Source organism: Pinus tabuliformis, chromosome 7 (genome assembly GCF_031772625.1).
Source record: "Pinus tabuliformis cultivar Carrire ecotype Pingquan chromosome 7, CPIR1, whole genome shotgun sequence".
NCBI lineage: Eukaryota > Viridiplantae > Streptophyta > Pinopsida > Pinales > Pinaceae > Pinus > Pinus tabuliformis.
The window spans coordinates 182,010,585-182,035,091 of record NC_142293.1 but is presented as its reverse complement, the minus strand read 5'-3'; the positions used below and the strand labels follow the sequence as shown (position 1 = coordinate 182,035,091).

At 41.1% G+C, this 24,507-nt stretch overlaps 1 protein-coding gene and 1 pseudogene across 4 annotated transcripts in view; one reads left to right on the top strand and one right to left on the bottom strand.

The window, feature by feature from the left end:
• The window catches only part of LOC149246455 (OVARIAN TUMOR DOMAIN-containing deubiquitinating enzyme 12-like), a 323,598-nt gene extending 299,816 nt beyond the window's left edge, over positions 1 to 23,782 (bottom strand). The window contains exon 1 of one of the 4 annotated variants that reach the window (XM_089457922.1): positions 23,063 to 23,782. The gene's annotated coding sequence lies outside the window, so the exon portion shown is untranslated. The remainder of the gene's footprint in view (positions 1 to 23,062) is intronic. The other 3 variants (XM_089457921.1, XM_089457920.1, XM_089457923.1) reach the window with 3 other exon arrangements.
• LOC149246456 (small ribosomal subunit protein uS13z/uS13y/uS13x pseudogene) lies at positions 17,361 to 17,893 on the top strand (annotated as a pseudogene).
• Positions 23,783 to 24,507: the final 725 nt, after the last annotated feature.

The following is a 24,507-nucleotide window of genomic DNA, read 5'->3' as shown; positions in this document are numbered from 1 at the left end:
TCAACTGCTGATATTAGATTTGGCTTGATCCATGTCATTTAGAACATTCTCACCCAGTTTTATAATAATACCCATTAATATTTTAATTTTCCTAAGCTTAGACTTAGGAACTCCATTAAACATATTAATTATTTTAACATCTCTCCAATCGGGTGAATTTCTCCAAACCATTTTTGGGTCTTGGAGATCTCATGTGTTTTAGCCTCTCCACCAATTTTCATGGCTAGAGCACATCTGATGCTACCACAAATCAACACTCCCTCTTAGCGAGGAATGTGCTCTAGTAATGCTCCACCACTGAACATCACACTGATCCTTCTGCACCGGTACTTGTGTTGATGCTTGGCCTATTGCCCAACATCCACCACACTATTGCTCCCTGTACGGTTGCCCATTACACTGCCACTGCCACTGCTACATCTGTACTGCAGCTCCCTCTCAACATGTTGCCTATGCCGCCCATATCACTGCCACTACTAATTGTCGCACTAAAACTCAGTTACCAAGAAGTAAGTAACTGATCTACCCAAATATTGACATCCTTGTCACTCTGGAAGCCTCCTGATGCTGAAGCTACCTCTATTGCTATCCTGTGCTCCCTCTGCTGCCTCTACGCTGCTGCAACCACCTCTGTGCCTCTCGCACTGCTGCAACCTCCACTGTGCCTCTCGCACTGTTGCAAACACCTTTGTGCCTCTCGCACTGCTGCAACCCCCACTGCGCTACTACAGACCTCTGCACTCTAGCACTGCCTTGTCGCTCCATCGCATCTTGCTTCTACTGACATTCGCATCCTGCTACTGTCATTCGGGGCTCCCGTAGCCGGATATGATCCAAGAGTTTGGGCACCTCAAGGATCCTGCCCCTACATCTTCTATAGTCCTCCTGACTACAGCTTGATGTCACCCCACCTCTTCTCTAGAGGTGCATGAGCACTTATGGCACCCTCGTCATCAGTCTCGACTTCTTTCTCCGCCTTAGTCGGAGCTACCTTGGAGTCAGAAGCCTCTCCCTTGTTCTTCTTCCTGGGACACTGGGATGCATAATGACCCAGCTCCCCACAATGGAAGCACTTCACCTTGGAGATATCCTTCTTCTTCCTCTTCCCCTGTTGTCCCGCAGATGACAGAACCACATTCTCCTCCTCCTCTTTCTTGATTCGACCTCCTTTGCTGCTACTCCCTGCCTTGGTCAACAGTCTAATCTCTTCTTGGCGAAGAGTTGCCCACATTTCTTCCCATCCTAGAAGAACAGCTCTGCCCAAAATGCCTTGGACAAATGTCTCCCACTCCTCGGAGACTGCATTCAGGGCAGTCCTCACCATGAACTCCTGATCTGTTGTGGCACCTATGGAAGTAAGTTGGTCCCGAATCTCCTGCAATTTGAGGAGGTATAGATATATCTACTCCCCCTTCTGCATCCGATACGACCACAGTTGATTCTCTAATGGTTAGCTAGTAAGCCGGATGGTACCTAGAGTCGCTGAAAGCTTGAGTCCATCTTAGTCCCACCCGGATAGATTACCCTAGTCAGGTATCTAGTCCATAGCACTAAGTCTGCTAGAACTCTTTGTAGTTCATCTCGAGATCTTCCATGTACCTCTGTATACTATATATATATATAATTATGAATACCTCCCTAGTTAAGAGGGAGTGTTGAAGAATGTAACTAGTGTCGATTTTCATAATTGTACGTGAGCATGATGTAATATATTTGTCAAAAGAAATTATTTATTATTAATTTGACTTATTAAAGAATGGGTTTCATGCTTGGGTCAATAGTCATAGGTCAAGCCTCCATTGTAGGCTTCTCGGATTTTTCTATTGAGTCAAAGTCAAAATTTGATGTAATAAACCCTTCTTGGGAACATGATAGAAAAGAATACTTAAGTGTCACCTCTCCTCCAACAAGTCGGCCTTTGTCACCTCAAGTCAACCTCAAATTAATCTTCTACTCATGTCGGCTCATTCATAGGAAACAACAGCTATAAATAACCATGTGTACTCGGCCCAGTTCAAGGAACGGTCAGTCAAGTTCGGATATAACAGAAAAGTAGCAAGGTTTCACAAGTCCGAAACATTACTACAAGACTATAGTATAAAGTGAAGGAACAAAACTCTATTACAGAATGGTGATGTCTGAAACTTATTATTGCAGGAATACAAAGTCTTTATTATTGCAGGAAGCCGAAGTCTTTGTAATTACAGGAAGTCGAAGTCTCTATGATTGCAGGATGTAAATAAGGATGTAGATGTCAAGAAGAATCAAATTTGAAAATTTGTTCTGGAAGAAGAATATGTCAAAGGCTGACTTGATGGATGGAGAGAAGTTTAGGTTAAGGTCTTGGTTGTCTCACTGTCATATGAATCTACTAAAGGAAGACTTCTTGACTGGGTTTTCCCCTACCTAGGGGTTTTGCCTTGGTTGTGTACCTACATCTTGTGTCATCTTTTGTTTATTGTTTGGCATCTATCTTGATGAAAGAAAAACATAAATAAGACCTAACAAGCACATAAGAATTTTCACAGGTAAATGTCAAAGATCAAGGAGAAATATAATGTCCTAAGATTTCTCAACAGGTGCGAAATTTTAGGGACGATGAATTTTAGGATTTTGTCCTAACAAATTTCTTCATTTATGTATCCTCTAGGCATTCTCCAGTCTTGAACAAATTTTGATAGTGGAATTTAAAATAAATTGATGCCCTAGCTATCACACCAAGAGGGAACACTTGAAGCTACTTTGACTTGGGGATTTCTTGAAGGTTTGCACTTTGTAGTTCATCATTCAAAACCTTTTCTCTCAACTATAGGTGATCATTGGATGAGCCTTTACCACGTCATATCTCTCAACCCTTAGTTTCTTATAGTATTTCTCTCAAGGGGTTTTTCTTTTCGTGGAAAGTCACCCTAGCTTCTCTCAAAGCTCACACTTTAATGGAATCTTTCCATTGAATGAGCCATCTTGCCTCACTTATAACCCTAATATAAACACATCAATCACAAGTGAGGGATTTTGGAAGTTTAGATCTTAGGCATTCATCACTTTTGAATATTCCTAAGCCTGAGGTCATCCTTCATAGGTCTTTCTTGAGGAGCCTTTCAGCTTTTCTTTAAGTATTTGAACCGTTAATTGAGCCTATCCTTTGAATGGGCCTAGGAAATCACATTATACCTTGCCATTTACCCTATCATTCAAGTGATTTCCTCCATACCGGGACTCTTCCCATCGGTGAAAGTCCATAAAGAGCAGGGGGCATCGATCGAGGTGACAGTGAGTCCTTGTCCCACTGTTGTCACTTGGTCTAGCAGTAGTCCCTTTGGAACTATTAGCTCTGCTACAAACTTCAGCAGTTGGGGGATAAAATGACAGCTTGGCCGTGTTGTTGATGGTTAAAGAAAGCTTGCAGCGGTCTTCTCTTCCCTCCTCCTTCAGTTTCCTCTCACCCTCTTAAAACCCGCTTTCTCTGTTTTTCCTCTGAAAATCTCTTCATTTCCCGCTTTCCCGTCTCCTACGAAGCTCTGCATAACCCTTGTTCTTAAGCCCGGGCGCTTAACCAATGAACCCGCGCCCATACGACCCTTCGAGATTGTACGACCCCGTGATGGTCTGCCCTCCGTCCTTCGTTAAATCCCCACCATCAATCGCATCACGATCCGACGGTCTCCGCTATGTTTACCGCACGTTAAACCCTGTGCACTTTTCTCGCCATCCGACCGTCCGTCACACGATCGAACGGTAGTCGCAAGCCCCGCTCGCGCGACCTGCCCGCCCTTTATCGCACGGGAAAGCGGTTTCCCCGCCGTCCCATCCGCCACGCATCACAATATTACTGCATCCCACATATGGAAACCACCGCAGCTCCAAAGGCGGTGCAGGGAATACCGCCCGCCCGCGAAACCACTACTCCTCGACCGTTAATCTTCGTGCGTCTTTCACGCCCGATCACCGTCAGATCTGCCATAATTGCGATCCGAAGGCCCACACCTGTTTGACCTGCTTCTGCCCGATTTTTCCCTTCGATAGATCCCCGTCGTTGATCCACGCGATCCAACGGCCGAGTCTTGTCCCCGTCGCAATCATGTCTCTGCCATTCTGTCTCTATCCATAGCCTGTCTGGCGTACCTGAGGGAGAAGGAGGCCAGAATCCAGTACCCTGCGTAATAAATCTTCAACAACTGCAGTTAAAGGAAAGCATGGCCGAAGAGGAAAATGCAGAGTTCGAGCAGTCAAAGGCATTTACCATTTTATGGAGTTTCACTCATATAGCACTCCACCTGCCCGAAAAGGACTGCAGAACACCAGAGAAGGTTAAATTCATGCCCAAACACAGTCAGATCATGGCAGAGGTCCATTCCAAAGAATTAATGTGGTTGTTGGTTCATTATGATCCTTCCTCGTATAGCATAGCAGAGTGTTTTTGTAATCAACCTCTATATATATCCAGAAGACAGAATGTAATGAGGGTTGATGGATATTGTTTTGATGTAAGGTTCAACTTCTGGAGACCGTAACTACTGTGATACTTGCAGCATCTGGTCTTCATTTTCAGCTAATACAAGCGTCTTTTGTTGTTAATTGCTCACTTTCCACTTCTTCTTTGTTCCAGGTTGTGCCTGTTATGCATTTTTCATGTGCTCTTGATGTTTAGCATTATAGGGGCTGTCATCCCACCTCTGTGTTAGAATCTAGTATGTATTCTTGAATGTGTATGCAGGTTTATGTTATTTTAATGCCAGAGAGCTGTCATCCTGTCTGTGCATTAAGAAATAGATTTACAGACCTCTTTATTGGTTGCCGCTGGCCATCACAGGGTCCTGTGCATCTGCTGGTGTGATCAGTATTCTCCATTTCCACTTAATTCTCAAACTGTGAGTAGTTAGTGGTCTAAAGCCTTGTAGTCTAGGGATGTTCACCCATGTCTAGGGTTAAGCATAGTAGAAGTGGTTATCTAGCTTGAATATGCATCATTCCTTCCATTCATCCACCATTTTCCAACATTGTTGTTGAGTTTGTAATGTTCCTGAGCATCTCTGAGATACAACCTAGGAGAGTTTCTTGGGGTGATAACATTAATTGGCGCCATTGCTGGGGAAAGGAGATTGAAGCTCAGCTTCCCTGGGAGAACGACACAGTTCCAGACTTTGATGATAGACAAGGCTTGGACACATATTCTGGTTGTAATCATCTATCTGGCGAATCCACTGGAGGAAGACCAACCTTTGGCAACTCCACATTGCAGTCCTGGCTCATTTTGTGAGGCATGTTCAGAGAACTCTTCAAAAATCACCAGCTGAACCAGTGCCTGATCTTGAGAAGATCGTTAAGCAGAAGAAAGTATCGTAGAAAGGAGCATCAGGACCAGGTAAGCCTTAGATATTCCATGTATCTCTATTAGTGAAAGTCACCTTCAGAGATTCATAAAGCTCCTTAGTCATTCATTTCCCTTTCGGTTCTCAGTCCAAAAAGCACCATGTTGTCCATCGTAGTCCTCTGTCTCTGTCATCCTTTTCATTGATCCATATCACTCAGTCTACCAGTATCCTTCCACTTACCTCAGTCATGGCAGGCCAGCAAGCTCTCACAAAGATAGAAAGAATAGTTGCTGCTAGGTATGGACCCTTGGTCTTGCCTGTCCCTTTGAATGCCATGCCTGCAGGAGATTATCAAGAATATATGCCTAAGTTTACTGGTACAAAAGGAGTATCAGCTGAAGAGCACCTTGAATCTTTTTATTGTTATGCTGATAACCTAGATATCAATGAAGAGGATGTGTGGATGAGGGTTTTTGTCCAAAGCCTAGAGGGAGAGGCTAGAAAATGGTTCAGAGAATTACCCCCTAGGTCTATTACAGACATTGAGGCCTCAGATGATGTGTTCCTAAAGCACTGGGGGAATAATAAAGATCTACTCTACTATCATACTGAATTTGGGAACTTGCAGAGGGAAGATGGTGAGCTGCTGTCTGATTTCAACATCAGATTCAATCATATGTACAGCAGAATGCCAGTTGAAGTAAGACCCACCCCCGCTTCTGCCATGCTCATTTATGCTAATGCCTTTGATTCTCAGTTCTGCCTGCGGTTAAGAGAAAGATGTGCTTCTTTGGCTGATATGCAAAACGCAGCCTTTGAGGTAGAAGCAAACATCATTGCTGCAGAAAGACTCGAAGGTGATGCTGAAAGGAGAAGATGGGGAGGTGAATCCTCATCATCCTATGATCCTGAGATCAATGAATTAGCTAGGGTGATTGAGTTATTGGCCTCTGAAGTTTCCAAACTAAAGGCTGAGCAGTATCCTGAGGAAGCAGGAACTCCTTGTTCTTTTACTCTTTCGAAGCCATATCCATATAAAGGAGCACAGGAGCAATTGCAGATTTTGCAAAGAAATAAAGATGCAAACGAAGACAAAAGGGTGAAGACCCTTTGTCAGAATATAGTCGTGGAAGAAGAGCAACCTGAAGAAGAGGAGGAGGTCCATGGTTTGGAAGATAAGGGCAGTGCCCCCTTCTTAACCAGAGCTGCCTATGAAGAAGCATTATCCAGAGGCACTGCTTGTGAGTTTGTTGTGGCTGCAGAACAACAAGCTCATCAGCAGAAGCAAGTAGCAGCAAATCCCTTCATCCTCGAAGAAGCTGAGCCCAAAGCCAGCCCATCTTCCCATGACTATGCAGATCTGCAAATTGTCCAACCTGCTTTTGTCCCCTGCCCAGTGATCAATAAGGGAGAAGAAAGCTCCCCATCATCTTATGTTTCTCTGTCTGCTCAAATGAGAATCCCTCACAGTTGCCCACTAGGCACTGAGGCAGGAAATAGCTCCATTCTCAAGGCTGAGACTGATCACCTCAGTTTTGATTTTCTGAAACCTGCTCAGGTGGCCTCCACACAGCTTGAAAGGGCAGCTTTCTTGATGACAGAGGAAGAGGGTGTACAGTTGTGGGACTCCTCCTTGGATGAGGATTGTTCTAAGAAAGATTCAGGAGCAGGTGATGTTTGTGAGTCCTCCACACAAGGATACATTGGTTTTCCTTTCATATTAATTGTGCAGGCCACAGATGACACAGATATGTACACAGCAGCCATGATTATTCAGCAGGTGTACAGAGGCTCTCATGAAAAACATCCGAGGAGGAGAGTATACAGAAAGGGGATGAAATTTGATCCATATCTACTAGACAAGGTCAAATGTCCTAAACTTTTTGAGGTAGAGGATCAAATAAATCCAGTTTTGTTGATCTATGATGAACCGGTCGAGAGGAGGAGAAACAGTTTTGATGGCCCAGCAGATGGCCAGTTTTTGAGATTTTAGGATGTTTAAGGCTCTCAAGCCTTAATGATTGTAATCATGTTCTTTTACAGGTTTTTATTGTAGGCTTAGTTTGACTCCATGCCCAATGGATACTAGGAAATGTTTTTAACCTGATTTTGTATGAAGGCATTGGTCTGTAGTTCTTGAGATCTCACAAGGAGGATCTCATCCCCAGAAAGAGCCAGTGTTAGCTCTGCTACAAACTTCAGCAGTTGGGGGATAAAATGACAGCTTGGCCGTGTTGTTGATGGTTAAAGAAAGCTTGCAACGGTCTTCTCTTCCCTCCTCCTTCAGTTTCCTCTCACCCTCTTAGAACCCGTTTTCTCTGTTTTTTCCTCTGAAAATCTCTTCATTTCCCGCTTTCCCGTCTCCTAAGAAGCTCTGCATAACCCTTGTTCTTAAGCCCGGGCACTTAACCAATTAACCCGCGCCCATACAACCCTTCGAGATTGTACGACCCCGCGATGGTTTGCCCTCCGTCCTTCATTAAATCCCCACCGTCGATCGCATCACGATCCGACGGTCTCCGCTATGTTTACCGCACGTTAAACCCTGTGCACTTTTCTTGCCATGCGACCGTCCGTCGCACGATCGGACAATAGTTACAAGCCCCACTCGCGCGACTTGCCCGCCCGTTATCGCGCAGGGAAAGCGGTTTCCCCGCCGTCGCATCCGCCACGCGTCACAATATTACTGCATCGCACCCCCACATACGGAAACCACCGCAGCTCCAAAGGCGGTGCGGGGAATACCGCCCGCCCGCGAAACCACTGCTCCTCGGCCGTTAATCTCCGTGCGTCTTTCACGCCCGATCACCGTCGGATCTGCCAGAATTGCGATCCGACGGCCCACACCTGTTTGACCCGCTTCTGCCCGATTTTTCCCTCCAATAGATCCCCGCCGTTGATCCACGCGATCCAACGGCCGAGTCTTGTCCCCGTCGCAGTCATGTCTCCGCCATTCTGTCTCTGTCCATAGCCTGTCTCGTGTACCCAAGGGAGAAGGAGGCCAGAATCCAGTACCCTGCGTAATAAATTTTCAACAACTGCAGTTAAAGGAAAGCATGGCCGAAGAGGAAAATGCAGAGTTCGAGCAGTCAAAGGCATTTACCATTTCATGGAGTTTCATTCATATAGCACTCCACCTGCCCGAGAAGGACTGCAGAACACCAGAGAAGGTTGAATTCATGCGCAAACACAGTCAGATCATGGCAGATGCCCATTCCAAAGAATTAATGTGGTTGTTGGTTCATTATGATCCTTCCTCGTATAGCATAGCAGAGTGTTTTTGTAATCAACCTCTATATATATCCAGAAGACAAAATGTAATGAGGGTTGATGGATATTGTTTTGATGTAAGGTTCAACTTCTGGAGACTGTAACTACTATGATACCTGCAGCGTCTAGTCTTCATTTTTAGCTAATACAAGCTTCTTTTGCTGCTAGCTGCTCACTTTCCACTTCTTTGTTCCAGGCTATGCCTGTTATGCATTTTTCATGTGTTCTTGATGTTTAGCATTAGAGGGGCTGTCATCCCACCTCTGTGTTAGAATCTAGTATGTATTCTTGAATGTGTATGCAGGTTTATGTTATTTTAATGCCAGAGAGCTGTCATCCTATTTGTGCATTAGGAAATAGATTTGCAGACCTCTTTATTGGTTGCAGCTAGCCATCACAGGGTCCTGTGCATCTGCTGGTGTGATCAGTATTCTCCATTTCCACTTAATCATCAAACTGTGAGTAGTTAGTGGTCTAAAGCCTTGTAGACTAGGGATGTTCACCCATGTCTGGAGTTAAGCATAGTAGAAGTGGTTATCTGGCTTGAATATGCATCATTCCTTCCATTCATCCACCATTTTCCAACATTGTTGTTGAGTTTGTAATGTTCCCGAGCATCTCTGAGATACAACCTAGGAGAGTTTCTTGGGGTGATAACAGGAACCTCTCCTAGGACCCCTGCTACATTGAACGGTAACAGGTTCATGATCAGGGAATCACATAATTGCATGTTTATGGGGACTTACAAATTGTAATTAATTGGATGATGGAAACAGCTCAGATCAGAAATGCTCTCTTTCCCCTCTTTACCACAAGATTTGTAAGCAGAAATCCTTTCATCTATGATTTCCTTTGATCATGTTTACAGGCAGAGGAATTCAGCAGCAGACGCCCTCTCCAACGCTGGATTGGATTTGGACAAAGGTGCATGCAAAATCTCAAAAAAGAAGAAGGCCCACAGCAAGAATTTTTTTCTCAACCCCTTAGCCCAACATACTACAAAATGCACACAGTTTTATATTACTTTTTTGTTGATAATACTTGAGAACTCTCTTTGAGGGTATATACAGATTTTTTGAGATCTTTTTTGTTGTAGAGTCATATATCATTGTACATTCCATGTGTAATGTTGGCGGCATATGTATTAAAAGAAGTAATCAGGCTAAAAAGTTGAAGGCATAGGAAGGAGATACCCTTTGTATTTTTGTTTGGAAAACTCGCCACTGGAATGCTGCCAAGCATTTGCTGATGTAATTTCGTTTATATATAGAGAGAGAGATTTTTTTTTGGAAATAAAATATAAAAAAAAAATAAAATTAAAAATAAAAAAATAGAATGCTCAAGATCAATGTATGGTATATGAGGATTGTGCATATACTTCTCTATCATCAAACTGTAGTTAATGGAGGTTATCTAAACAAGAAAGAAATGAAACCGACAACAAACACACAAGTAATAACTCAGGATTTACGTGGTAAAACCCTGACAGAGTGTCAAGGAAACATCCACAGGGCAAGGGATTGGAATCTCTATTCAATCAATAAATGATTCTCCATTACAATAGTTCGGGCATTCATCAGTTTTATATGAGCCTCCTCAGTTACATAACTGTTGATTCGGTATGAAACTGACTTGTCAATAACTAATACAATTTACCCAAATTTACATTTACATTAATTTGTTGTCAATTACCAACAAACTCCACCTTGACAACAATTTTCCTAATCCCTTGCCCATGCCCATTCATCATCTTTTCTACAAGCCAAGAGAAGCTAAACACCATCGCAGCTTCTCTACTGTAACTGGCTTTGTGAATATGTCTGCACAATTCTCTCATGTATGGACCTTTTGAAGAGCTACTTTTCTGCCATCAATCACATGTCTCAGAAAATGATACCTTACATCAATGTGCTTGGTTCTGCTGTGATAAGCAGGATTTGTAGCCAAGTGAATAGCACTTTGACTGTCACAAAGTACATTCACTTTCTCCTGCGTCCTTCCAATCTCATCAAGTAGACCCTTTAACCAAATTGCTTCTTTACTGGCATCTGAAGCAGCTATATATTCTACTTCGGTAGTGGACAACGCAACTGTTTCTTGAAGCTTTGACATCCAACTAATTGCTCCACCTGCAAGAGTAAAGACATAACCTGTAGTAGATCTTCTTTTGTCCAAATCACCTGCATAATCAGCATCTACATATCCGCAGACTGATCCTTCACTACCATTAAAGATGATGCAATGGTCACTTGTGCCTCTTAGATATCGAAGCACCCATTTCACTGCTCGCCAATGTTCTTCACCTGGATTTGCCATGAACCTGCTGACAACTCCAACTGCATGTGAAATGTCAGGTCTTGTAGATACCATCGCATACATTAAGTTGCCTACAGCATTTGCATATGGTACATGAGACATATACTGCTTTTCTTCATCAGTTCTAGGACTCAAAACTGAAGAAAGCTTAAAATGGGAAGCTAATGGAACATTAACAGGTTTCACATTGTTCATACAGAACTTTTCAAGTACTTTCTCCACATATTTTTGTTGTGATAACCAAAGCTTACCATTTTTCCTGTCTCTGTGTATCTCCATGCCCAAGATATGTTTTGCTGCTCCAAGATCCTTCATATCAAATGTCCTAGAGAGCTGAGCCTTTAACCTGTTGATCTCTTCCATGCTTTTGCTTGCAATAAGCATATCGTCAACATACAAAGCTAAGATAATGAATATGCCATTGAAACTTTTAAAGTATACACAATGATCATACTCACTTCTAATAAAGTTTTGGCTCACCATGAAGGAATCAAACTTCTTGTACCATTGTCTAGGAGACTGCCTCAAACCATACAATGATTTCCTGAGCTTGCAAACTAATCTTCTGCTGCGACCTTGTACAAAACCTTCTGGTTGTTCCATATATAACTCTTCATTCAAATCACCATGTAGAAAAGTTGTTTTAACATCTAACTGTTCTAACTCAAGGTTAAGTAATGCAGTTAGTGCCAACACAGTACGAATAGAAACAAGTTTTACAACTGGTGAAAAAATCTCATGAAATTCGATACCTTCAACTTGAGAATACCCTTTTGCTACCAGTCTCGCCTTATACCTTTCGATACTTCCATCAACTTTTCGTTTCAGTTTGAAGACCCATTTGCATCCAACAACACTTCTCCCTTCAGGAAGTTCTACAAGATCCCAGGTATTGTTCTTGGCTAAGGAATCCATTTCTTCTTCCATAGTTGTTTTCCATTTTTCGCTATCCATATCATCTACTGCTTCCTGATAACAAGAAGGTTCCCCATCTTCAGTGATCAAAGCAAAAGATGAAGCAGAATCTTCATACCTTTTGGGAGTTTTTCTTTCCCTTGTAGACCTTCTTAGAGTGACTGGTTGTTGAACTGGTTCAGAAACTTCAACAGTTTCCTTTGTATCTTCTTTATTTTTTTCTTCAAAATTCTCTTCTTCCTTTTGATTGTCATCGAAAGGTCTAGCCTCCAACCGAATTTGTTGATTTGGCAATACCTGTTCCTGTTCAATTCTTTCAACATTTGATTTTAAAAAAGAAGATTCATCAAATGTTACATCTCTACTAATGACTATTTTCCGCGATGTCGGATCCCACAACCTATATCCTTTCACTGCATAGTCATACCCAAAAAAGACATAACATTTCGATTTTGGATCTAATTTTGAACGCTGATTTTTAGGAATAAGAGAATAAGCATCACAGCCAAATATCCTTAAATGTGAATAATCACAAGACTGACCTAACCAAATTTCTTCAGGAATTTTACAATTAATTGCTACTGAAGGTGATCTGTTAACTAAATAACAAGCAGTGGACACTGCTTTTGCCCACAACTCCTTTTGCAAGTTAGCATTGCTAATCATGCTTCTGGCTCTTTCCATAAGAGTCTGATTCATACGTTCAGCAACACCATTTTGCTGAGGAGTATAAACAGCAGTTTTGTGTCTAACAATTCCTTCATCCTTACAGTATTGTTCAAATTCTATTGAAGTGAATTTGTCAGGCCAGGGTAACTCCAGAATGGGCAGAAGAAAACTGATTGATTATTTCATTAGATAACTATTGTTTATATACATAAATGAGACGGATCAGTTCATCTTCTTGATGACTGTTCACGTTCCAGTTTACCCAACCGCTGAGGATTAGGTGTGAACATTCCCCCCCTTAATCTGAAGGGATGTTGGTGAGTCCAAGCATCGTTCTAAATCTTTCAAGCTTTTCTCTTCCAAGCGCTTTGGTGAAGATGTCTGCAATTTGCTCATTTGTGGAACAATGACGGAGATGGATTGTTTTGGCCTCAACATGATGTCGGATCAGATGATATTTAGTATTGATGTGCTTAGTACGATCATGGAACTTTGGGTTCTTGGCCAACTTTATTGCAGAGGTGTTATCAATCATGAGTGGAGTTGATTGTACTTGTTTTACCTGCAAATCTTCAAGAATTTTCCTGAGCCACACAATTTCTTTCGTTGCTTCAGCTGCTGCCACGTATTCTGCTTCTGTTGTGGAATCCGCTGGAACTGATTGTTTGCGTGATCTCCAGGAGACAGCTCCTGATCCAAGACTCATAGCATATCCTGAAGTAGATACCCCAGTTTCTTTGTCTCCATCGAAGTCTAAATCAGAGTATCCAATCAAGCTGAAGTCGTCCACCTGTGTATACTTGATTCCAAGGTCTTGAGTTCCCTTCAAGTACCTTAGAACTCTTTTTGCAGCAAACCAATGTCCCTCACAAGGTTTTTGCATAAACCTGAAGAGGATTCCAACAGCAAATGAAATGTCTGGTCTGGTAGTAGTGAGGTAGATGAGACTTCCTACAAGCTGTCTATACTTTGTTGCATCCTCAAATTCCTTTCCTTCAATAGATGTGAGCTTCAAGTTTTGTTCCATTGGAGTAGAAAGAGGATTGCACTCTGTCATGCCAAATCTGTTTAACAAATCTCCAATGTATTTCTTTTGAGAAAGAAATATGGATTTTGGATGTTGGGTTACTTCAATGCCAAGATAGTAATGAACATAGCCCAAATCAGTCATTTCAAAACTTTTTCCTAATTCTTTCTTTATGGATGCAATATAGCTTTCATTGTTCCCTGTCATTAAAAGATCATCTACATATACCACAAGATATACAACTGTTTTGCCAACTTTCTTGACAAATAAAGTTGCATCATCAAGATCAAAATGATTGAAGTTGAGTTTCAGAAGATGCTCAATTAGTTTTTCATACCAGGCTCGTGGTGCTTGTTTGAGGCCATACAAGGACTTCACAAGTTTGCATACTTTATGTTCATGTCCTTTCACAGCAAATCCTTCAGGCTGGGACATAAAAACATTCTCTTTTAGATCTCCATTCAAGAATGCAGTTTTTACATCCATTTGATGGACTTTCCAACCGTTCTGAGCAGCTAGTGCAAAGAGTGTCCGGATGGTGGCCCATTTTGCTGTGGGGGCAAAAGTTTCCTCATAATCGACCCCTTCCTTCTGTGCAAAACCTTTTGCCACAAGCCTAGCTTTGTGCTTGTCAAGTGAGCCATCAGCTTTGTATTTGTTCTTGTAGACCCACTTGCAGCCAATTGGTTTGGTTCCAAATGGAGGATCAACCAGCTTCCAAGTGCCATTCTTTATGAGGGCATCATACTCCTTCTGCATCGCTTCTTTCCATTCATCATGAGAAGCAGCTTCTTTGAAGGAAGTTGGTTCAAAATCTGTAGACAAGTTCAATTCACAATCATAAGTAACATCCATATCAACAGGTGAATTAGAGTTATCTACATCACCTCCATCTTGTCGGTTTGTATTTCTGGTTCCTGTTTTTCCGATTTCATCAGGATGAACACTTTCAAGTGTCTTTGTCAGCCACTTTGGGGGACCTTTCTGAGATGGTCCAGGCTGCTCTGTTGATTGAGTTGGGACTAAATCAAGATTGAGTCTCCCAATTCTATCAATTACATCACTTAAAGGATCATCCGGTGTTGGAGTTTCATGCAAGGGAGATTGTTCTTCAGAAGAAGATTCCACATGTTGATCTAGTATAGGAATCCCCCCTTCAATATGTGGAATCTGATTATCAAACTCTTGAAATGATTTCGTTTTTGTGAATCTATCCAAGCGATCAAGTTGCCGCTCAACAACACTGTCAGATTTGGATGATTCAAGAAAAATGACATCTCTAGATACAACAAACTTTTTATTTACTTCATCATAGAGACGGTATGCTTTAGAGGTGTTTGAATACCCCAGCAAGATACACTTACGACTTCTAGCACCAAGTTTGTTTCTATGTACCTTTGGTATTAAAGCATAACAGGTGGAACCAAAAATCCTAAGGTGTTTTACCGAAGGAACATGTCCATACCACAATTCATAAGGAGTCTTGTTTCTTATAGCACTAGATGGACATCTATTCTTTATATATGCAGCACATAGAACAGCATCAGCCCAAAACATTATCTTTACATTTTTGAAGAAAAGCATGGATCGTACCATATTCAAGATTGTTCTATTCATTCTTTCTGCTACACCATTCTGTTGGGGATTATAAGGTACAGTTGTTTGATGTTTGATCCCATGTTGGCGAAGATAGTTTTCAAATTCATTTGATGTATATTCTTTTCCATTATCAGTGCGAATAGACCCAATATGAGATTGTGCATCATTTTCAATCCACTTATGAAAATTCTTGAATGTTTGAAAAGCATCAAATTTGTTCTTCAATAAATAAACCCAACACATTCTGGTGTAATCATCAATAAATGTCATGATATATTTATTTCCATTTGCAGAAGGAACAGGCATTGGACCACATAAATCTAAATGAATGAGTTCAAGCTTCCTATGTGCTCTTGAATGTGAATCATGAAAAGACTGTTTGCTATGCTTTCCTAGAATGCAAGCATCACATTGCTTATGTTTTCTAGGAATTGTAGGCAAACCAGCAACACCATTTTTCTTTAATAAGCGGAGACTGTCATAGTTTAAATGTCCAAATCTAGCATGCCATAATAAACTTGATAGAAGTGTACCTTCTTCATGATGAGAAATATATGAGAAATGTTGTGCATGAGCAGAGGTTCCTTGCAGTTTAAGAAGTCTTTCTTCTTCTATTCCCCTCATGACAAGTGAGTGGTCAGATGCCTTTCTTACCTCAAGCTTTCCATCAAACATATGAATGGAGTGACCTTGCTGGCGGATGTGGACCAAGGACAGCAAGTTTCTCTTGAGCTGTGGGAGATATAGAACATGATTCAGAAGAAAGTCTGGAAGACCAGGCAGTTTAAGCCTGATTGTGCCAAGCCCTGATGGCTTGATTTTTGACTGATCTGCAAAGTATACTGCTCCATCAACATTGTCAGTGAAATCTTCAAAAAAATCTTTCCTATGAGTCATATGACAGGTTGCTCCTGAATCAAGCAGCCAATCATTTTTCGAAGAAGTAAGTGAAGCATTAAACAAATCTTCATTTACTCCAATGTTACATTGTGCCTCAATATAGTGAGCGGATTCAGGTGCTTTACCTTTGTCTGTATCATCAGTTTTACCTTTCTGCTGATTTCTTCTCTGCTCAATTTTGTCCCATGGTAGCTTGCATGTAGAAGCATCATGTGATCCATTTCGTTTGCAGCGAATGCAATGCAGATCTGCCTTTTCTCCTTGAGAATGTCTGCCCCCCCTGCCTCTGAAGTATCTTCCTCTTCCTCTTCGTCCACCTCTTCCTCTTGTAGAATCTTGAGCAGGATGCTTTTCTTTATGAGCAAGGCAAACAGTCTCTTCAGAAGATTCAGGGACTGTCTTCTTTCCAAAGGCTTTCTCTCTTTCAGCAAACTTTTTCACAAGAGAGTCAAAGGTTATATCTTTAAGATTTCCATTTGCTTGTAATGACTCAAGATAATTGGAGTAGGTAGGATAGAGTGCTCTGAGAAAGGCAATAAGAGGGATATCTAGCTCAACCTTAGTGGATTTAATATCATGCATTATAGACTTTACTTCAGATGCAAGAGCAAGAGGATCATTATTTTTCAGTTCAAGAGTGAAGCGTTTAATCATGAGCTGAACAATTTCAAGTGCAGAATGTGAATCATAGAGTTCTTTTAGCTTTTGTAAAGCTTCAAAGGCAGTGGAATAAGATGAAATATGACGACTTACTTCTTCATTTACAGATGCTGCGATCAATGCATAGGCTTTGTTGTTCTTGTTTTCCCGAATGACAAGTTCTTTATCTGATGTAGGCTGCACAAGGTCTTTGTCTTCTTCTCCGACACACACTCCTTTCCACAACTCATTGTAGATGAGGGTGTGTTTTACCATCCGAGACCATTCAGAATAGTTCTCCTTGCCAGTGAGAACTATTCCTACCATAGAGATGATTGAATGCATTCTGTAAAAAATTACTTCTGCTAAAAAAAATCCTTACGTTACAGCCTTCAAATCCCTCTAATATTTGCTAAAAGCATCAGCATTTCATTGTACATATCACTGCAATACTACTATGTTTTGAAAAAATGCGCAAGGGATCACTTCAATATATCACTTCAATATATCATGCAATACTACAAATGCTTTGGTATATAAAACATTCTGGAAACACCGCAATATTTTGAATGATATACAAACGCTTTGAATCATATAAACTGCGTAATATCATGAATTCAACAAACGTTTATACTTTGACTCAACTGCTCAACGCTATACCAAAACCGCCATCATAAATATACACTGAAGTTAAAAATCAACTGCATAATACTAAAGCCCTAGCAGTCTTCGTAATACCCAGCGTTACTGGCGACTGTTGAGGCTCTCGCGTTCTGCGAAAATGTCTTTGATTGCAAATGAGGAGTTTCAACACATTCTTCGTGTCCTCAACACCAATGTTGATGGGCGACAGAAGATCATGTTTGCCCTGACTTCTATCAAGGGAATTGGTCGGCGTTTGGCCAACCTTGTATGCAAGAAGGCCGATGTTGATATGAACAAGAGAGCTGGTGAACTTTCTGCACTTGAGCTTGAGAACCTGATGATAATTGTCGCGAATCCTAAACAATTCAAGATCCCAGATTGGTTTTTTTTAAACAGACAGAAAGATATCAAGGATGGCCGAACCACTCAGGTGGTATCCAATGCTCTTGACATGAAACTCAGGGATGACTTGGAACGCTTGAAGAAGATCAGGAACCACCGCGGTCTTCGTCACTACTGGGGCCTTCGGGTGCGTGGACAGCACACAAAGACCACTGGTCGCAGGGGAAAGACTGTTGGTGTCTCAAAAAAGCGTTGAGCATAGATAGATCGGAGTGGCGCAGACAAGCAGAGGCTTACTACCTCTACTCTTGACTTCACTGGTGTAGAAAACCAGCAGGACGGCTTCGAATCCGGCAAGGGGCTCGTGGAGGAAGTGTATGCCCGATACAAGACGGGAGAAATAGATTCCGACAACGAGCGTTTAAGCAGGGTTTCGTCCTGGTCTCAGTTCGGTGATTTCTAAGTGAAGTAATCGTGCTGAGGGCCGATTAGCATTTCTGGGTTTTGCATGTTAAAGGGGCACAATGGCTTTTGCAAGTAGACTTGGAAGCCTGCTTAGGCAATCTATAACAAAACATATTGAATTAAATACCTCGGCATCCCCGCTTTCTCTCTACAATGCTGTTCGCAACAAGGCCAGGTCGTAGAGCCAACGGCAGAGACAGTCGGAGGTGGAGCGGAATTCCACAACGTCCTCGATGAAATCTCCTCAACGGAATTCCACAACGTCCTCAATGATCTGTTGCAGAGCCGGTGCATCAGGTGTGGAGAGGCAGCGAATCAATGGAACGCAGGACAATCAATGACTTTTAACCGATGCGCAGAGAATTAATGACACTCAGGACAGATGCAGCGCTCATGACAGAGCAGCGCTCAGGACAGAGCAGCGCTCAGGACAGAGCAGCGCTCAGGACAGAGGAGCGCTCAGGACAGAGATAAGGGAGTTACAAGGAATCTGGGACCTGCGCTCTGATACCATGTCAGGCCAGGGTAACTCCAGAATGGGCAGAAGAAAACTGATTGATTATTTCATTAGATAACTATTGTTTATATACATAAATGAGACAGATCAGTTCATCTTCTTGATGACTGTTCACGTTCCAGTTTACCCAACCGCTGAGGATTAGGTGTGAACAGAATTCACCACCATTGTCAGTTCTTAAACATTTAATTGATTTGTCTGTTCTTTTCTCTACCATTGCTTTAAATTGTTTAAAGATAATGAATACATCAGCTTTCTTTTTTAGCATAAAGACCCAAACTATACGGGAGAAATCATCAAGAAACATTAAAAAATATAGAGCACCTCCATATGATACAAAAGGAGATGATCCCCACAGATCAGAATGAATATAGTCTAAAATATCTTTACTATTATGATTTCCAGTTTTAAATCTCTGTTTACACTGTTTTCCATACACACAATGTTTACAGAAATCCAACTTCAAAGATTTCAAACCGGGAAGAGATTTACGTTTCATCAGTATCTGAAGACCTTTCCTGCTCATGTGACCCAATCGCTGATGCCATAGGCGAGTACCTTCTTCTTTTTCTAACACAATCGCTGCTTTACTGACCTGAGTACTTCCTTTGAGTCTGTAAAGATTTCCGACCTTTTCTGATTTCATAACAACTAGGGCACCTTTAGAGACTTTTAGCACTCCATTATGACCTGTAAACTTAAAACCATCCGAATCCAACACTCCCAAAGAAATCAAATTTTTCTTCAAATCAGGTACGTGTCTAACACTAGTTAATGTTCTAACTATGTTATCATACATTTTAATCCTGATATTTCCCATCCCAATAGTCTGACATGATACATTATTACCCATAAACACAGAACTACCATTTACATCTTCATATGAAGTAAACCAATTTCTGTGTGGACACATGTGATGAGAAGCACCAGAGTCTAACAGCCAGCTTTCAAAACCCTGAGAGACATTACATACAGGTGAAGTTTCATCTATCATACATAATTCTTCAGCAGATAAAACTTCATCTATCATACCTGAATCAACCTGATTTGCTTCCTTCTTCGGGTTATCAGACTCTTTTCGTTTCCAACAGTCTTTCTTCAGGTATCCAATTTTATAGCAGTGCCAACATTTTGCCTTACACTTCTTTCCCTTTGATTTAGATCTGGAAGAACCCCTTATTTTTTCTCCTCTTTCCTTTGACCTTCCTCTAGCTATCATGGCTTCTGATGCACCTGTTTCAGTACTGTATTTCCTTCGTACTTCTTCAGACAAGAGAGCTCCCACAACTGATTCAAATTTCAAAGAATCAGCGGTGCTCAACCTTATTGAAGTTACGAAGTGGTCCCATGACTCGGGCAGAGAACACAACAAGGTTATAGCTTTGTCTTCTTCCATATCTGCTAATTGACATATAAGTGTATTAAAAACATTCAAATGTTCTGCAACTTTTGAACCCTCCTTCATTCGAAGACTGTACAGCTATCTTTTCAAATAAATTCTATTGGTTAACGACTTTGTCATATATAGTTTTTCCAGTTTTTCCCATAAACCTGAAGTTGTACTCTCTTCAACAATGTTGAAGAGAACTTCATCAGCCAGGCATAACCTGATGGTACTGAGAGCTCGGACATCCAAGTCCTCCCAGTCTGAATCTTTCATGCTTGCAGGTTTCTTATTTTCCCCGTCCAAAGCTTTGTGCAACCCTTGTTGCACCAGCAAATCCCTAACTTTTAGTTTCCATAGAGCAAAGTTGCTCTTGCTGGTGAATTTCTCCACCTCGAACTTTGCATTCGACATCTTGGCCATTTCTTTCCTCCTAGGGTTTCCTTTTTTTCAACTAGGGTTTATTTTTGGTTTCCCTTTCTTCAAAAAAAAACTGAGCCCCTTTTTAAATAAACAAATTCCTCTTTACAATTCTAAGCCTTTGTTGTTTTTTTTAGTTTGTTTATTTTAAAAAAAAAACCAAATTTCTAAACTTCCCCAAGAAAAAAAAATCCTTATTTCAGTTTTTTTTCTTGATTCTGTTAGAGAAACCCTTCTCAACAAATTTTACTAAAAAACTTGTTCTCCTTTCCTTGATGAAACCCTGCTCTTCTCTCATTAATTTTAACAATTTTCTTAAGGAAATTTCCACTGGCTTTTGAGCCCAAATATTCTGGGGGAAAAAATTGTTTTCAAAATTATTTTAAAAATTACCCGGATCTATTTCTGTTGATCGAATTCCTTTGGCGACAAGCAAGCCAAGCTCTAGGGTCCCTCCTCGATGGCTCTTCCTCTAGCGGCTCAAACTTATTTCTGCTGGTCGCTGGTCGAATTTCTCTGGCCGCTGGTTGAATTTCTCTAGCAGCAAGCAAGCCAGGCTCTAGAGCCCCTCCTCGATGGCTCAAACTTATTTCTGCTGGTCGCTGGTCGAATTTCTCCTGCCGCTAGTTGAATTTCTCTAGCAGCAAGCAAGCCAGGCTCTAGAGCCCCTCCTCGACGGCTCTTGGCAGCACGCAGAGGCAACACGCTTCCTTGACGACTCTGGCAACACTCAGGCTCTAGACGAGCCCGCAACGGCCCCTCCTTGACGCACAAAGCTCTCCTCAATGCACGCAGAGACTAACGGCTCTGGCTTCAGCACTCCACGACGGGTTCGCGGGAGGCTTCGCCCTCCAGCATGCAGAGGTCAAGGGTCTCCTCGACGCACAAAGCTCTCCTTGACGCACACAGAGACTGATGGCTCTGGCTTCAGCACTCCACGAGGGGTCCGCGGCAGGCTACGCCCTCCTCTCCAACATCGGCATGGACCCTGTTGAGCAGCCCAGATTTCTTAAAAAAAAAACTGCGTTTCCTTTTCTTAAAAAAACTGTGTTTCCTTTTCTTAATCTTCTGCTGATCCGTTGATTTACACTGGCGTCTACTTTTCCCCTTCACAACTGCGGACTAGGTAATATGATGGCTCTGATACCATTTGTAGTTAATGGAGGTTATCTAAACAAAAAAGAAATGAAATTGACAACAAATACACAAGTAATAACTCAGGATTTACGTGGTAAAACCCTGACCGAGTGTCAAGGAAACATCCACGGGGCAAGGAATTGGAATCTCTATTCAGTCAATATATGATTCTCTGTTATAATAGTTCGGGCATTCATCAGTTTTACATGAGCCTCCTCAGTTACATAACTGCTAATTCGGTATGAAACTGACATGTCTATAACTAATACAATTTACCCAAATTTACATTTACATTAATTTGTTGTCAATTACCAACACAAACTGTCTTTCAAGTCCTGAGCTTATTCTTGTGTACATCTTGCCCACCTTGGTGCTGAGTTGCAAAGCCATATATTGAGCATCGGATCCGTTTTGCTTTTTGACCAGGTCAACAGGACTTATTGATTTAGGCATATACCCTTCATCAACTGTACATGATCGCTGGGGAAAAGGTCCAATTAGACCTTTCTCCATTTGGAAGGCTTCAGGTTATTATATCAGACTCTAGTTGAGACATTGTACTATTTCTGTCAGAACAGAGTTTTAATATAATATCATTAGTATTTCCAATTTGGGGTCATCACCACTTGTGTCTATCTTGTGCGATAGTCCGTGTTCTTTTCTGGTTGAGCTGAATATTTATTTTGTCTCCAAGTCTGTAATATTTTCGACTCTGATTTAAGTCTACACCTCTACATAATCCATGATTCTGATGACTTTATTCGCTTGGTTTACAGTTGGGCTCTCGGTGCCCAACAGACACGCAATAAGAATTTTCCATGGGACTAATTAAGCTTTGCCACCACACTAAACGCACATTATACCAGTAATTTATGTCTACGGCTATAAGAAAGGGGGTGTGACCGTGTTAATCACCTAGTTTAAGCCGCCGCTGGCTAGAACCCAGGATTATATGTTACCTGAGTTTGACGGGATTCACGTGCAGCATTAGTTTTATATATGCGTGTGTCAGTTTCAGTGGGAGGGGGGTCGGGTGTGAGGTTAATGGCACCGTACTTGTATGAATACGTGATAGATGGGTACAATTTACAGAACTTGATTATTTTCTCTCTACAAACAACTACATTGTAAGAAAATTCAAAGAAAAATAATTTAGTTTGAGATCTAAATTAATATCAATTCAGCGAGATTCCTATAGAATAAAATGAAGGTTCTATCAGGCTTATTTCCAACCCATGATTTCCACACCCTTCCTACTTTCGATCCCTCCCTCTGTTGTTTACCAACAAATGCCAAGGTACTGTAATTAAAGGAGGCTTTAATTCCGTTTGATACCACAATTGACGCAAATTTTCAGTTGAAATACATGCAAACTTATATTCTTGAAATCCAGTAGCCCTAAGCACCGACGTTTTTGTTTCAAGAATAAAATATATATTAATCGTTTATCCTAGCATCGAATCAAACAAGTCACAGACAATTGTTGGCAAGAATAAAACGACCTTTAAGCTGTTGACTGTCTTTTGTTCCGCAGCCGGCGATGCATTTGGAATAATTCTAATCATAATACAAATACACAATTTTCTGAAAAAACGCTTCCGCTTCGGCCACGGTTGCTTAAGGTATCTCGGCGTCCCCCGGCCACCAAAAGTTCCTTTTCCACGGCTCAGATGGACCGCATTGTTGGCAATCGTTTTCTACACCAGAAACCAGCGGGGCCTTCAATTTAAAATAACGAAATCTATGATTCAATAATTTTGTTGATTCTTAGCCGGAGTTAAATTGTATGCGCAATGCCAGCATGTTGTTGCCATAATTTTACGGCACTCTGTTATGCAAAAGATATCGAAGGCAGCAATGGTGTACGCTGTCCATATATGTAGGCACAGAAGTCGAGGCGCCAGAGGTTGAGATATTTTTAAAGTTGATGTGAAACGCTTTAAAGTACAATGTTAAATTGGTCGCCAATAATTACAAACTGTACCGGGGCCTGTGTAATGTACCCACCACCTTCGAGTGGATAAAAGTTATCCAGCCTAGCACATTTCCCAGCTAACAAATCCGACAGAAATCTTGGTAACCGGAATGGTTCCACCGTTCTAATTAGGCAGCAATTCCAGCGACCGTAAATTTATCCAAATAGATACCTCACCTTTCTCAGCGATCTAATCCAACTGAATTTTGGTGACTGTAATAGTTCGATCAGATCCAAGTCCCGCCGAACTAATTTGGCAGAAATCTTGGTGATCGTGATACTTCTATTACCTTTAGTTTGCTCAAATTATAGTGTGGGTATGGCTATAATTCTGATATCCCGAAGTTGAACCCATGACCTATTGCATATGACATGACAAACGGATATTACCCAATTCCCCTATGTAAAAATTAAAATTTAGTAAGAATAAAAACTACTAAGATTTTTTCTTTCTGAAGGGCATCTATTTGATGTTTTGAACTACCCTTTATATGGCATGGATGTTTGGATGGTTTTTTAAGACCGGTTTTGAAAGAATAAAATTATTGGAATTATGAATTTTAAAAACTAGGTAATAGATTCACGTTATTGTCATTGTGATATTATTGTATTTAATAATATTTTATTTATGGTTTTGGTGTTGTTTAAATAGCATTATATTGCATTGTTATATTATTATATTTAATAATATTTTATTTATGGTTTTGGGTTGTTTAAACAGTATTATATGGATGTTTTTCTTATTATATTGTATGGATTTTTTATTTTTATTTTTTTATTTTTTTTTATATTCGAGTGTTTTTACTAGTGGTCTTGAGGGAATAAAATTATTGGAGTTTAAAATTAGGTAGTAGTTTTTCATCATTTTCATTGTCATGATGTTGTATTTAGTAATATTTTATTTATGGGATTGACGTATAATATGTTTAATAATATAAAATGGTATTGTTTTGGTGTTTCTTAAATGGTGTT